This window comes from Dromiciops gliroides, chromosome 4 (assembly GCF_019393635.1).
Source record: "Dromiciops gliroides isolate mDroGli1 chromosome 4, mDroGli1.pri, whole genome shotgun sequence".
NCBI classification, from domain to species: domain Eukaryota; kingdom Metazoa; phylum Chordata; class Mammalia; order Microbiotheria; family Microbiotheriidae; genus Dromiciops; species Dromiciops gliroides.
In genome coordinates this window covers 163,589,771-163,602,268 of record NC_057864.1, presented here as the reverse complement: position 1 = coordinate 163,602,268, position 12,498 = coordinate 163,589,771, and positions in this window count along the sequence as shown.

Here is a 12,498-nt window from a genome sequence, read left to right as displayed (position 1 = left end):
GGTGGGGAGCTATATAGAAAAGTATCACAAGGGGTTCACGTGCCACTCAAAGATCATAGGAGTTTGAGCTGGAAGGATCACAGGAGAGTCTGAAGGGTCCTTAAAAGCCATGAATCCAAACCCCCTCATTTTACAGATGAGGAAACTGAGACACAGAAAAGTAAAGTGACTGCTCAAGGTCCCATCAGGCAATAGGAGACAGATTCAAACCAGTCCTCTAACCCCAGGTCCAGGGGTCTTTCCACTCTTTTATTTACAGATAAGGACCTACAGCAGACCTGTCTCTCCCTTCCCTCACCCCATGCCCACCCTCGATTATGCACAGCAAATATCCCTCACTGGAGAGCCAAAGAGGAAGGTGGTGAGGCTGGGCTCACAAGAATTATACACAGCACCCTCACTCACTGAGCCAGCTGTGAATTGGATACTATGCATGGCCAATGGAGTCTGTCTCTGTCTCTCTGTCTCTCTGCTTCTCTCTCTGTCTCCGTCTCTCTCTCTCTCTCTCTCTCTCCATTTTTCCCTCTCTCCTTCTCTCTCTCTCTTTCTTCCTTCTTTCCTTCCTCCTTTTCTTTCTCTATTCTCTCTCCCTCCCTTCCTCCTCCCTCCTTCTCTCCTTCCCTCTCTTCTTTCTGTCCTCCCTCTCTTTCTCTATTCAGTCTCTTCTCTCTGTGTGTTTCTCTGTGTCTCTCTCCTCTCCTCTCCCTCCCTCCCTTCTTTCCTTCCTTCTTCTCTCTATTCTCTGTCTCTCTTTTCTCTGTATGTTTCTCTGTCTCTCCCCTTCTCTCTTCTCTCCCTCCCTCCCTTCTTTCTTTCCTCCCTCTCTTTCTTTCTCTTTCTCTATTCTCTCTCCCTGTCTCTTTCTTTCCTCTCCCTCCCTCTCTCTATTCTCTGTCTCTCTTTTCTCTGTGTGTTTCTCTGTCTCTCCCCCTTCTCTCTGCTCTCCCTCCCTCCCTTCTTTCTTTCCTCCCTCTCTTTCTTTCTCTATTCTCTCTCCCTGTCTCTTTCTTTCCTCTCCCTCCCTCTCTCTATTCTATGTCTCTCCTCTCTGTGTGTGTTTCTCTATGTGTCTCTCCCCTCCTGACCTTCTTTCCTTCCTCCCTCTCTTTCTCTTTTCTCTCTATTCTCTCTCTGTGTCTTTCTCTGTGTGTTTGTGTGTTTCTGTCTGTCTGTCTGTCTCTTTTTTTTTTCTTCCCTCCTTTCACTCTCCCCACAGGAAAGGAAAGACATATTGTGCTAGTTTTCCCCACTCCAAACCTGAACCCAAGCCCCCAGGGTCCAGGCCAATTCTACCATAAATCCCGACAGAGAACACAAGGACAAGAACAACAGAGGGAGAGGAACTAGAGAGCTGAGATTTATTGCAACCCCCTGAGCTGACACCACTTTGTCCCATCCCATAAAAGAGCATTATCACCCGATAAATCAGATGGTGACTCCAGGGACCTGGATCTCACCCCTATGGGGTCCCCCAAAGGGGAAGCAAATAGGAAACCCACCCAACTGGGGCCTCCGTACCAATGGTAATCTCAGCTCCACAGGACGTGTTCCTATTTAATCCTTGGGGGTGGGGTGGAGGGGAAGGGCATTCGTGGTCATCACTGTCCATTCCCAGACTCCTCTGGGTTCTCTTCCCCTTCATCAATCTTTTATCTGGCTCGCCTCTCCTGTGATCTATCTCCCCATATATCAAATCCACTCTTACAACATCTGCAATAGAACTAAGTGCATGAGTATCAGATGAGGAGAGTTGGGGGGTGGCCCCTGCCCTATGGGAACTTATAGTCTAAAATGGCCAGGATGACCATCGCTCTTCCCTCCCTCATATGGGCCTTGAGCCCAAGGGGAAAGGGAGCACAGGAGAATATAGGAAGAACAGCAGGAGAAAGAGGAGGAGGAAGAGGAGGGAGAGGAAGAGGAAGAGGAAGAAAAAGAAGAAGAAGAAGAAGAAGAAGAAGAAGAAGAAGAAGAAGAAGAAGAAGAAGAAAAGGAGATACTATTGCATGTCTGAGCCCCTTTCACCAGAACTTCCACATTCTGAGGTTAGTTCTAATGGGCCTTGAACTAAGCAGTCAAATCAATCAAAAAGTATTCATTGAGTGATTAAGACTTCTAGCAGGGGGCAGCTTGATGACACAGTGGATAAAGCACTGGCCCTGGATTCAAGAGGACCTGAGTTCAAATCCGGCCTCAGACACTTGACACTTACTTTGCCCTGCAAAAAAAAAAAAAAAAGGCTTTTAGCAAAAGGTAGACTTTTTGTTTTGTTTTGTTTTTGTTGTTGAGGCAATTGGGGTTAAGTGACTTGCCCAGGGTCACACACTTAGTATGTGTCAAGTGTCTGAGGCCGGATTTGAACTCAGGTCCTCCTGACTCCAGGCCCGGTGCTCTATCCACTGTGCTGCCTTGCTGCCCCAAAAGGTAGACTTTTAACTAAGACTTTAAAAAAACTAGGGAAACTCAGTCAGAGGTGAGGAGGGAGGGCATACCGAGCATTGGGGGACAGCCTATGCAAAAGCATATAGGTAGGAAATGAAATGTCTTCTATGGACTGTAACTAGTTGGTCAGTTTGGGAAAGAAAATAGGTAAAGGGGAGTAATAAGGTTGGGAGAGTAGGTAAGAATTAGGTTGTGTCAGGCTGGTGATAATCTCTTATTAACTTAATCTCTGTATGCCTTAGTCTCCCCCATCTGAACACTAGAGACAATAATACCCATTATACCTATTTCACAGGGTTGTGGGGAGCAAAAAATGAGATAAAATATGTCAAGGGCATTTGTAAGTACTTAAGAGCAGAATGGTGTCGTGCTTGGAGTACTGAACCTGAAGTCTGAAAAACCTGGGTTCAAATCCTGCCTCAGACACTTACACGTTGTGTGACCCTGGGCAAATCACTTAGGTTCTCAGAGCCTTAGTTCCCTCCTCCGTAAAAATGAAGAGGTTGGACTCAATGGTCTCTGAGGCCCTTCTGGTTCTAAATCTACTCACAAAATTTTAGTTATTAGAAATAACTGAAACCGAATAATAACTGAAAAAAGAAAAATATAATAGCCCTAGTAACCAGGAGAAAGGCAAATACATTCATGAAGCAGTAATGGAACAGGGATATTGTTGAGTTTCATGTTTGGTCACCTGAGGTAGAGGAGCCAAGAAAAACCCATCACCTCCTTCCTGAAAGGAAGGGTTTTAAAAGAGCCTCTTACTTCCCCAGCCTCTTTGGCATTTCCCATCATGCCAGTCTGCTTCCTGTCATGTTGGAATCTTCGCCTGTCCAGACCACCTTGGATGAGAAACTCCCTCTGAGTACAGCCTGGTGGACAATTGACAGCATCCATGGCATTGTATTGATTAAGCATCACTCAGAAGGGAGGAAACCAGTCCCAGGACAGAGAACCCAGAGGCCTAGGTGAGGCCGTGCCTGGAACACAGCTCAGCTCCATCCTCATCCCTGACATCTGTCCGGATCTCCAGAAGTTTTCCCTCCCCACCTGGGTTCCCAGGTCCAATCTGTACCAACAGGCTTACAGTTTCAACCTGTCCCCTGTTACTGGGTCATTTCCAACCCAGGATCCACACTCCATGGTCCACTCTCTGTGGGCCTTTCCCCAAGCACTTCTGATCTTTTTCTTTCTTTGTTCTGTCCTTTAAAAAAAAAGAACCCTTGTCCCTTTCAAGCCTTATTTTCTCCTCTCCTTCCTCCTTCTCCTCCTCTTTCACCCTTTCTTCTACTGCCTCTCTCTCTTTTTCTTCTTCCTCCTTCCCCTATTTCTCTGTCTCTTTCTAGGGAGCTGGGGTGGGGAGAAGGGATGGCCAAAGGGAGTAAATTAGTTACAAGGACTGAGAGGAATAAGGGATAATTAGAGTCATGGAGCATGGGGTGACACTGTCCATTTTGGGTTCTTCTCAGGTCTTATCCACCAGAGGGAGATCCCAGAGTTCACCCATAGGGCAACTGCCAACATCTGAGTGGATTCATGAGTGAAGAGGTGAGTACGGAGGGGTGGGGTCTTTAAATAGAGATGAAATGAACACGTTAGATAAAGGCAAGACTTTAAAATAAGCACCATGCCTTGTTCTTTGAACCTGCCCACACCATCTAGCATCGCTTCTTCTCACTACTTCTCTCCAAACCAAACCTAGATTCTTTGTGGTTCAGAAATCCCAGCTGATGAAATCAGGGGAATTGTCTATGGGCTTGATCTGGGGTCTTGCCCTAACTAAGAGAGAGGGAGTGAAGAACGCCCCATTTGCTGGGCCCAGGACAAGGCAGTCATCTACCCCCTGTTCCACATATGTCTAAGCCAAAAAGAACTGCCTCCGAGAGGTTAGGCCACCAGGCAATCTATCCTCCAGCACCTGGATATAGGTTCCTTAGGGAGAATTCTCTTGAGTGGGATGCTCTGAAGGCCTACTCACCTAGTTGGTGATTTGTCCTTTCACTGACTGTTTCCTCCAAGCACATCTGCCTAGTTGCTCCCCATCTCTGATATTACAGGACTGAGCAGAAGAGACTCAGTTTCCCCTCTTGATCATATATATATATATATATATATTTTTTTTTTTTTTTGCAGGGCAATGAGGGTTAAGTGACTTGCCCAGGGTCACACAGCCAGTAAGTGTCAAGTGTCTGAGGTCATATTTGAACTCAGGTCCTCCTGAATCCAAGGCCCATGCTTTATCCACTGCACCACCTAGCCACCCTCTATCCCAGATACTTTTAAAGATTACTGCCACTACCACCCCCTCTCACTCCCCAATGGCAGGCCTATTAGAAAGCTCTGGGTCCCATGAAGGTAGCTGATTTTCTGTAATTGAAACAACTGGATTATGGTAGGGTCTGTTGCTTAGTCAGTCTCTTAAAAGGAGTGCTTGTATCTGACTCCTTAGTTACCTTAATTCTCATTGGGGTTTGAAGCTCCCCTCTAAGGTGGCTAAAGACCTTGCACTGCTACTTTCCATCTGTTTCTGGGATGGATCAGGGACCTGGGTCAGGATCTCCTCAGACTGAAAAAAAGAGTCTTTTCCTCCTCCTCCTTTTTCCAGCACCAGCTCTGCCTTGGGTATGGGCCAGGAAACTGAAATCAGCAGAAACTGCACAGAATTCAGAGTCAGGGGATCTGGGTTCAAGTCAGTTACTCAATCCCACACATACAATGAAAAAAATAAAGCACAAAGAGCCCTGGTCGGTGCTTTCTCCCAAGTCAGTCTTGCCAGTCTCCATTTGGAAGCTAAGTCAAATGAGCAGAGTTCCCAAGGCCTTGTAGCACTGCCTTGTCCTCACTACCAGTAGATATTGTCCTATGCCCAGTCATAGAACCCCAGAATTAGAAATTTAGGGCTACTCTTTGTGGTGGCAAAGAATTGGAAATTGAGTGAATACCCATCAATTGGGGAATGGCTGAACAAGTTGTGGTATATGAATGTCACGGAATACTATTGTGCTATTCAAAATGATGAGCAGGAAGATTTCAGAAAAACCTGGAAAGACTTAAGTGGACTAATGCTGAGTGAGGTGAGCAGAACCAGGAGAACATTGTACTCAGTAACAGCAACATTGTATGATGATTAGCTGTGATACACTTAGTTCTTCTCAGCAGTGCAATGATCCAAGACAATTCCAAAGAAATCATAATGGAAAATGTTCTCCATATCCAGAAAAAAGAACTATGGGTTCTGAATACAGATTGAACCATACTGTTTCTACTTTTGTTTTTGTTTTTACTTTTTTTGAGGATTTTCCCTTTTGTTCTGATTCTTCTTTCACAACACTACTAATGCAGAAATATGTTTAATGGGATCATACATATATCAGATTGCTTTCTGTCTTGGGGGGAGGGAAGTGAGGGAGGGAGAAAAATTTAGAACTAAAAATCTTATGACTTACTAGCTGTGTGACCCTGGGCAAGTCACTTAACCCTCATGGCCTTTAAAAAAAAGGTAAACTCTTATGAAAACAAATGTTGAAAACCATCTTTGCATGTAACTGGAAAATAACAAAATACTTTTATGATTAAAAAAAGAAGAAATGTAGAGCTAGAGGGGGGCATTAAGTCCAACCTTCTCATTTTATAAGTGAAGAATCTGAGGCTCAGGGAAGTTAAGTAATTTGCCCAGTTAAGTGTCTAAGGTAGGATTTGAACTCATTACTTCCTGACTACAGGTCCAGAGCTCTACTACTTCGCCCAGTTGTCTCTGTTGTCCTTGGAGGAAATCTATCCCCAGGTCTCTCAGAGAATGAGGAGGAAAGATGGTTTGAGGTGGTCGGGAAGGGGATGGCTGTCTTCATCGCTTTCCCTCAGGATTGATATCCTCCCCTATGTTCTCCCCTCCTCAACAACAACAGGCTCCCCAGCCAGCAGCTGGTCACTCCCCCACTGGGTGGGCAAATTCATCACATCCAGTTCCTATCAGCACCCCCCACCTGGCGAAAGGTTACAAGAGGGTCACCCCATCCCTCCCTTGCTTAGCTGCTTTACCAGGCTCTGAGATCCAGAGGCCCAGAACCTCTCAACCCTCTCACCTCTCCAAAACACACAAGAATCCCCTTCTGGAACCAAGGTTCAAATTCTTGGCCCACCTAAAGGTTCCTAATCAGAAAAGGTTTTATGGTCTCCTCTGACCTCCACTGTACCTCCACCCCCTTTCAGGAGGTCTTCGTCAAAATAAACAATGTTTATGACCAGAGCAGGATTCAAGGTCCCTATTGCAAACAAACCCAGAGCCCTTTGAAGGCAGAGAAGAAATCCATCATGTCCCGGTGTGATGCTCCCCAGGTCCATGGGGGAGATGGGAATTTAGAAGGAGCCCAGAATCCCAGCCTGAAGGCTATGGATCCACCCACCCTCAAACCTCTCCTCTCCCTTCAATGCCTTTCCCAGTCTTTCTCCACAGCAAAACATTCACGGGCTAAGCAGGAGAAGGGAGAAGGAGCTGGTGAAGGTATGGACAAATGGGTGCTTTGTGGCGAAGAGAGAAACTAGAGCGTTGATGGTGGAGTAATACTATCTCCCCATTTACCTCTGGATCTTGCTAATTTGACCCAAGGCCATGAGATGCCTGCAACCTAACAGTCAGATAGGGTCAGGTAAATAAACATTAAGCACCTACTGTGTGTCAGGCACTTCACTAAGTGCTGGAGGGTATACCAAAGAAAAGTAAAAGGCAGCCCCCGCTCTCAGGGAGCTCACAGGCTAATGGGGAAAACAACTCTGTACAAATAAGCTATAGACAGGCTACAGAAAGGAAAAGTACTCTCATTAAGAGAGATGAGGAAAGGCTTCCTATAGAAGGTAGGATTGTAGCTGGGGGAATCAGGGGCTATGGGTAGAGATGAAAAGGAAGAGCATTCTGGGCATGGGGGATGGCCAGTAAAAATGTCCAGAGGCAGGAGAAGCATTGTCTTGTCTAAGAAATAGCAAGGATGGGGGCGGCTAGGTGGCACAGTGGATAAAGCACAGGCCCTGGATTCAGGAGGACCTGAGTTTAAATCCGACCTCAGACACTTGACACTTACTAGCTGTGTGACCCTGGGCAAGTCACTTAACCCTCAGTGTCCCACCAGAATTTAATTTAATTTAATTTTTAAAAAAAGAAGGGAGGGGCAGGGTGAATGTGAGAGACTTTCAAAAGTAAAATTTGTAGGACTGGAGACTTGGTTAAGGGGGAAGGTGGCTTACTTACTAGCTCTTCCCCAAACTCATGCTTCATCTTTGAGTCTCCATGCTCTCATCCATGCCTGGAAAGGAATAGAGGAAAGGCTGAGAACCTTCCCCCATCTTCCTCACTTCTACCTCTTCCTTCATCCCCTCCATGTAGCTTTCCCTGCTCCTCGAATCTCAGGTGTTGTTCTCTCCCCTTTCAGATTATTTTGGGTTCTGCTTATCTGTGTACACGCCAGATCCAGCACCACTCCTCCCCTCCCCCAGTAGAATATAAGCTCCTAGTAAATAGGTCCTCTGTCCTGTGTGTTTGTGTACCAGGCACCTAGATTGCTTGACACCCAGTAGTCACTTCATACGTGTCTGTTGAATTGAATAGAATTGAATTGAACAGAGCTGGTCACCCATTTTTACTGTGGTCTGACTTCCACAGGTTCCTACTACCCACAGTGGTAATGTGCTATAGTGACAATTAGACTGGATTTAGGCTCAGAACCTCTGAATTCAAATCCTGGCTCTGGCATGTGCTATAGACAAGTGCCTGCTATTCTCTGAGACTTGTTTTCCTCATCTGAAAAATGAGTATGATAATATTTGCACCTCCCAGGAAAGTAGGAAGTGATCTCTCACCCTTGAGGAATCATGGAAATGAGATTGATTAGTTTTAGGCTCATCTGCCCTCTTCAAGAAAGGGAGACTCAGTATGTTACAGAGCCAGGAACATGGATTCTGATGGGGTCAAATGCCACTTCTGACCTTACCCTCTGAGTGTCTCAGTTTCCCCATCTAGATGACTTTGGAAGTACCTTCTAACTTCAGCTCTATGATCTTGTGAACCTCTGATGCAATCCTGCTCTTTGAGCTGGGATTGTTTCTTCTGAGTCCCCAAACCTGGGGCAGCACCTAGCATCAAGTAGGGGCTTAATAATTGCTTGTCAGTCTATGCTGTGTTGATTGATTGCCTCCCTGAGGTGCAGTATGGGGAGAGGAACAGAACCTGGGCTCATGGAACTTCACAATTGGTGATAATTGGGGAAAGCAAACAAGCTCTGGTGAGTCCTGTTCCTTGAGACCCTTTCTGATCCTTCTCTCTCTCTCTCTCTCTCTTTGTTTTTTTTTTTTTTTGGTTGGGCAATGAGGGTTAAGTGACTTGCCCAAGGTCACAGAGCTAGTAGGTGTCAAGTGTCTGAGGCCAGATTTGAACTCAGGTCCTCCTGACTTCAGGACTGGTATTTTATCCACTGCGCCACCTAGCTGCCCCCCTTTCTGATCCTTCTATTCCCAACCCCGTCTCCCCACTCCTAAGGCTGAGAGATCTTTCTTCCACCATCCTCAACAGTATAAAAAGTAAAGGCAGCCAGCAGTATTTCTTATGCTTGCTGTAGCTTACAGAGGGGGGTTTATATAGCCTAAATAAGATGTCTTACACAGAGGATCAGGGCTTCAGTGTGTGCATTCCAAATCGGATTCGTGTTTTCAAATGGGACTACCTCTGCCTGGGGAGTTAGCTCGGGAGAATATTAATCTGGGATTTCCAGAGGCCCAAGCCAGAGATCAGCTTTCTAGGACACACACACTGTCCCTGAACTGTTCCTCAGCCGGTTGAGCTCAGCCTCCAGAACTGGGGCATGGAGTTTGCAGGCTCAGGGTCTGGAGGAGAAAAAAGAAAGAAAAAAGAAAAAGGAAAAAAAAGGAAAAGAAACCCTCTCCATGCTTTGCATCACTCATCATACTCACTGTTAAGAAATAACAACACGTCCAACAGGTTGGACCAGGTGGCAGACATGTGGATGCAATGGCTCTGTGTGTGTGGCATATATATCAATCAGTCAACATATATTTATTTAGCACCTGCTATGGATCTTAAGATATTAGCATAGATTATGTATGATGCACATGAAGACAGTAAGGCAGATACACAGAGATCCTGACAACAGAGGAAGAGATAGACAAAACAGAGAAGAAAACCATGCCAAAGAGATGGAGCCACGGGATAATATAGGAAATTATCTGTGACAGACATATACTGAAATTGTTTCCAAAAAAATATAATAGTCATATCCCCACAAAAGACTGCCCTCAACAATGTTGTTTCCCATTAATGTCATTAATTCATTAGAACCAAACCCCATGGTAAAGTCATAAAAGCCTGTGGCAATGGGGCTCAGCCCATCACGAATTTAGAACATTGTTCCTGTGGCGCTAACTGCCCCCTATAAGGTCATTTCACCTAACATCAAGATTTTGAGGAACCAATTAACCGAGTTAGGTAGGGTATGCCTATATTCTCTCCCCAAAATTAATGGAGAGCTAGTTTAATTTGTTTTTATGACCTTATAAAAGTGATTAATTCAGAGCACCTAGTACAACGTGGCTAGTACCACACTGGAATTGAATGAACGAATGAATGAATGATCCAGGTTTTGAGGCCTCTTTTTATAAGAAGGGCAGGAGCCATGCTCCCCCCACCCCAAACCCCTCTATTTTCAACAGAGGCCAGACCTTCAGATAGACAGCAGCCTGAATAGGAATTGACATCTGTTTCAGAACCACCCCACTGGGCCTGGTACAAACATTGACAGTGCTCCCAACCCAGCTAAGCCAAGACTGGAGTCTTGAAAAAAAAATAGGAACAGCTATTATTTAAAGGGGGGAGGGGGAGTAGTGGGAGGAGGCAGACACAGAGTAGGCACATGGGGGATGTATATAAGTATGTGTGTAAAAATGTATGTACTTGTATAAATGTATGTAAAGGCACCTATGTGTGAGAATGCAGTCAGGAAATGTGGAAATATAACATGTAGAGATAATATACACATATGGGTATATGTGTGTATACATATAAATATTTATGCATATCAATGCATATATATCTATACAGATGATATAAGTGTAGATGGTATAGCTATAAATGATAGAGATATTAATTATATTGCTATACTTATTGATACAAACATAGATGTAGACATGGATAGGGTTAGAGATGATAGAGAGATGAAATAGCTATAGCTATCAATGTAGACATAGATATAGACGTAGACGTAGACACCAACAATGTAGTTATAAATATAGAGAAATAGAGAGATATAGATAATATAGCTATAGACATAGATGTAGATGTCAACATCAGTGTAGATTTAGATATAGACAAATGTATAGATGTAGATGATATAAATATAGACATAGGTATAGATATCAACTTAGAGAAAGATGTAGATGTAGATATAGATGTAAACATAGATCTAGATATAAATTAGAGGAGGAAATGGCAAACCACTCCAGCATCTTTGCCAAGAAAAACCCAAATTGGGTTATGAAGAGTCGGGAATGAATGAAACCACTGAACAACAAAGATGTAAATATAGAGAGATATAAATATATCTCTCTATATTAGATATAGTCATAGGTATAAATGTAGACAAAGACATACACAGAAATAGAGATACAGGTATAAAGGTAGTTATAGGTATAAATGTAGATGTAGATGATATGTATAGACATAGATATAGGTGATATAGATATTGAGATAGATGTAGACACTGACATAGATATATAATATGTATAGACAGTTATAAATTATATATATATATGTATAGACATAGATAAAATGATAAGAGCAAGGAGTGAACACTTGTATGTGACTGCAAATGACTAGATGAATAATATATAAGTGATATTTGTTTGGGAGTAAATGGCAGTGAAAATGCATAATATAAGTCTACTATGATCTAGGGTTATGTGATTGGCTACCCATTCTGAGTAGATCAATAAATAAAGGCAGGAATGTGTGTATATCAGCATCCATATGTAAAAGACATGTGCGTGTATGTGTGTAAATGTACATGAGCGGGAATATGGGACTCCCCAAATGTGAGAGGTATGTGTGTGATGGGGCAGCATATATTTATTAAGTGCCAACTGTGTATCATATAATACATGAGATACATATAAGAAAGGCTTTATGGAATAGTGAATAGTTAGCTTTGGAGCCAGCTGTGTGACCCTGGGCGAGTCATTTAACCTCTTGGTGCCACCACATCTCTCTAAGGCTATAAAGCTGTGGAGTATTTGTCAATCTGCATCAGTGGAAAGAGTTGCCATATCAAGATAGCTTTTTACCTGTGAAATCACAAATCCAGTCCACCCAACAGCACCACCCCTCCCCCACACACAAAAAGAAAAGAATTTGCACTTCGGGGGGTTCATATTTCATTAGTAAAGAGAACTCTGAATGAATGAATGATGGACAAAAAATTTAAGTGCTAAGTGTTGGGGATACAAACACAGAATTAAGGCAGAAACTCTCTGTAGATTCCATATAGATCAGTAACTTGTCAATAATTTATAATCTAGAAAAGTGCGAAGATGAAACACGCTACCCACCTCCTGACAGAAAAGTGGTGAACTCGAGATGTAGAAAGACACATACATTTTTGAACATGGCCAGTGAGGAGATTTGCTTCTCTTGACCGTGCATACTTGTTACAAGGGTTTTCTCTTTTTCTTTTCTTTTCTTTTCTTTCTTTTTTCATTCAAAGGAGGAGGGAAAGTGGAAGAAAGAGACTATGCATGATTGATTTAAACTAAATTAAAATTTAAAAACTTAATTAGAAATTTAAAAAATAGTCCCCGGGGCATGCAGAGGCTAAGTGATTTGCCAGGGTCATAGAGTGAACATAAGTGAGAGCTAGGAGTCGAACCCAGGTCCTCCTGATTGCAAGACTGGCCTCTATACACAAGTCCATAATCACATGATTATAGATTTAGAATGGGAAGAGCCCTTGGAGATCATCCCCTCATTACACAGATGGTGAAAACAAGCCTCAAAAAGGTTAAGGG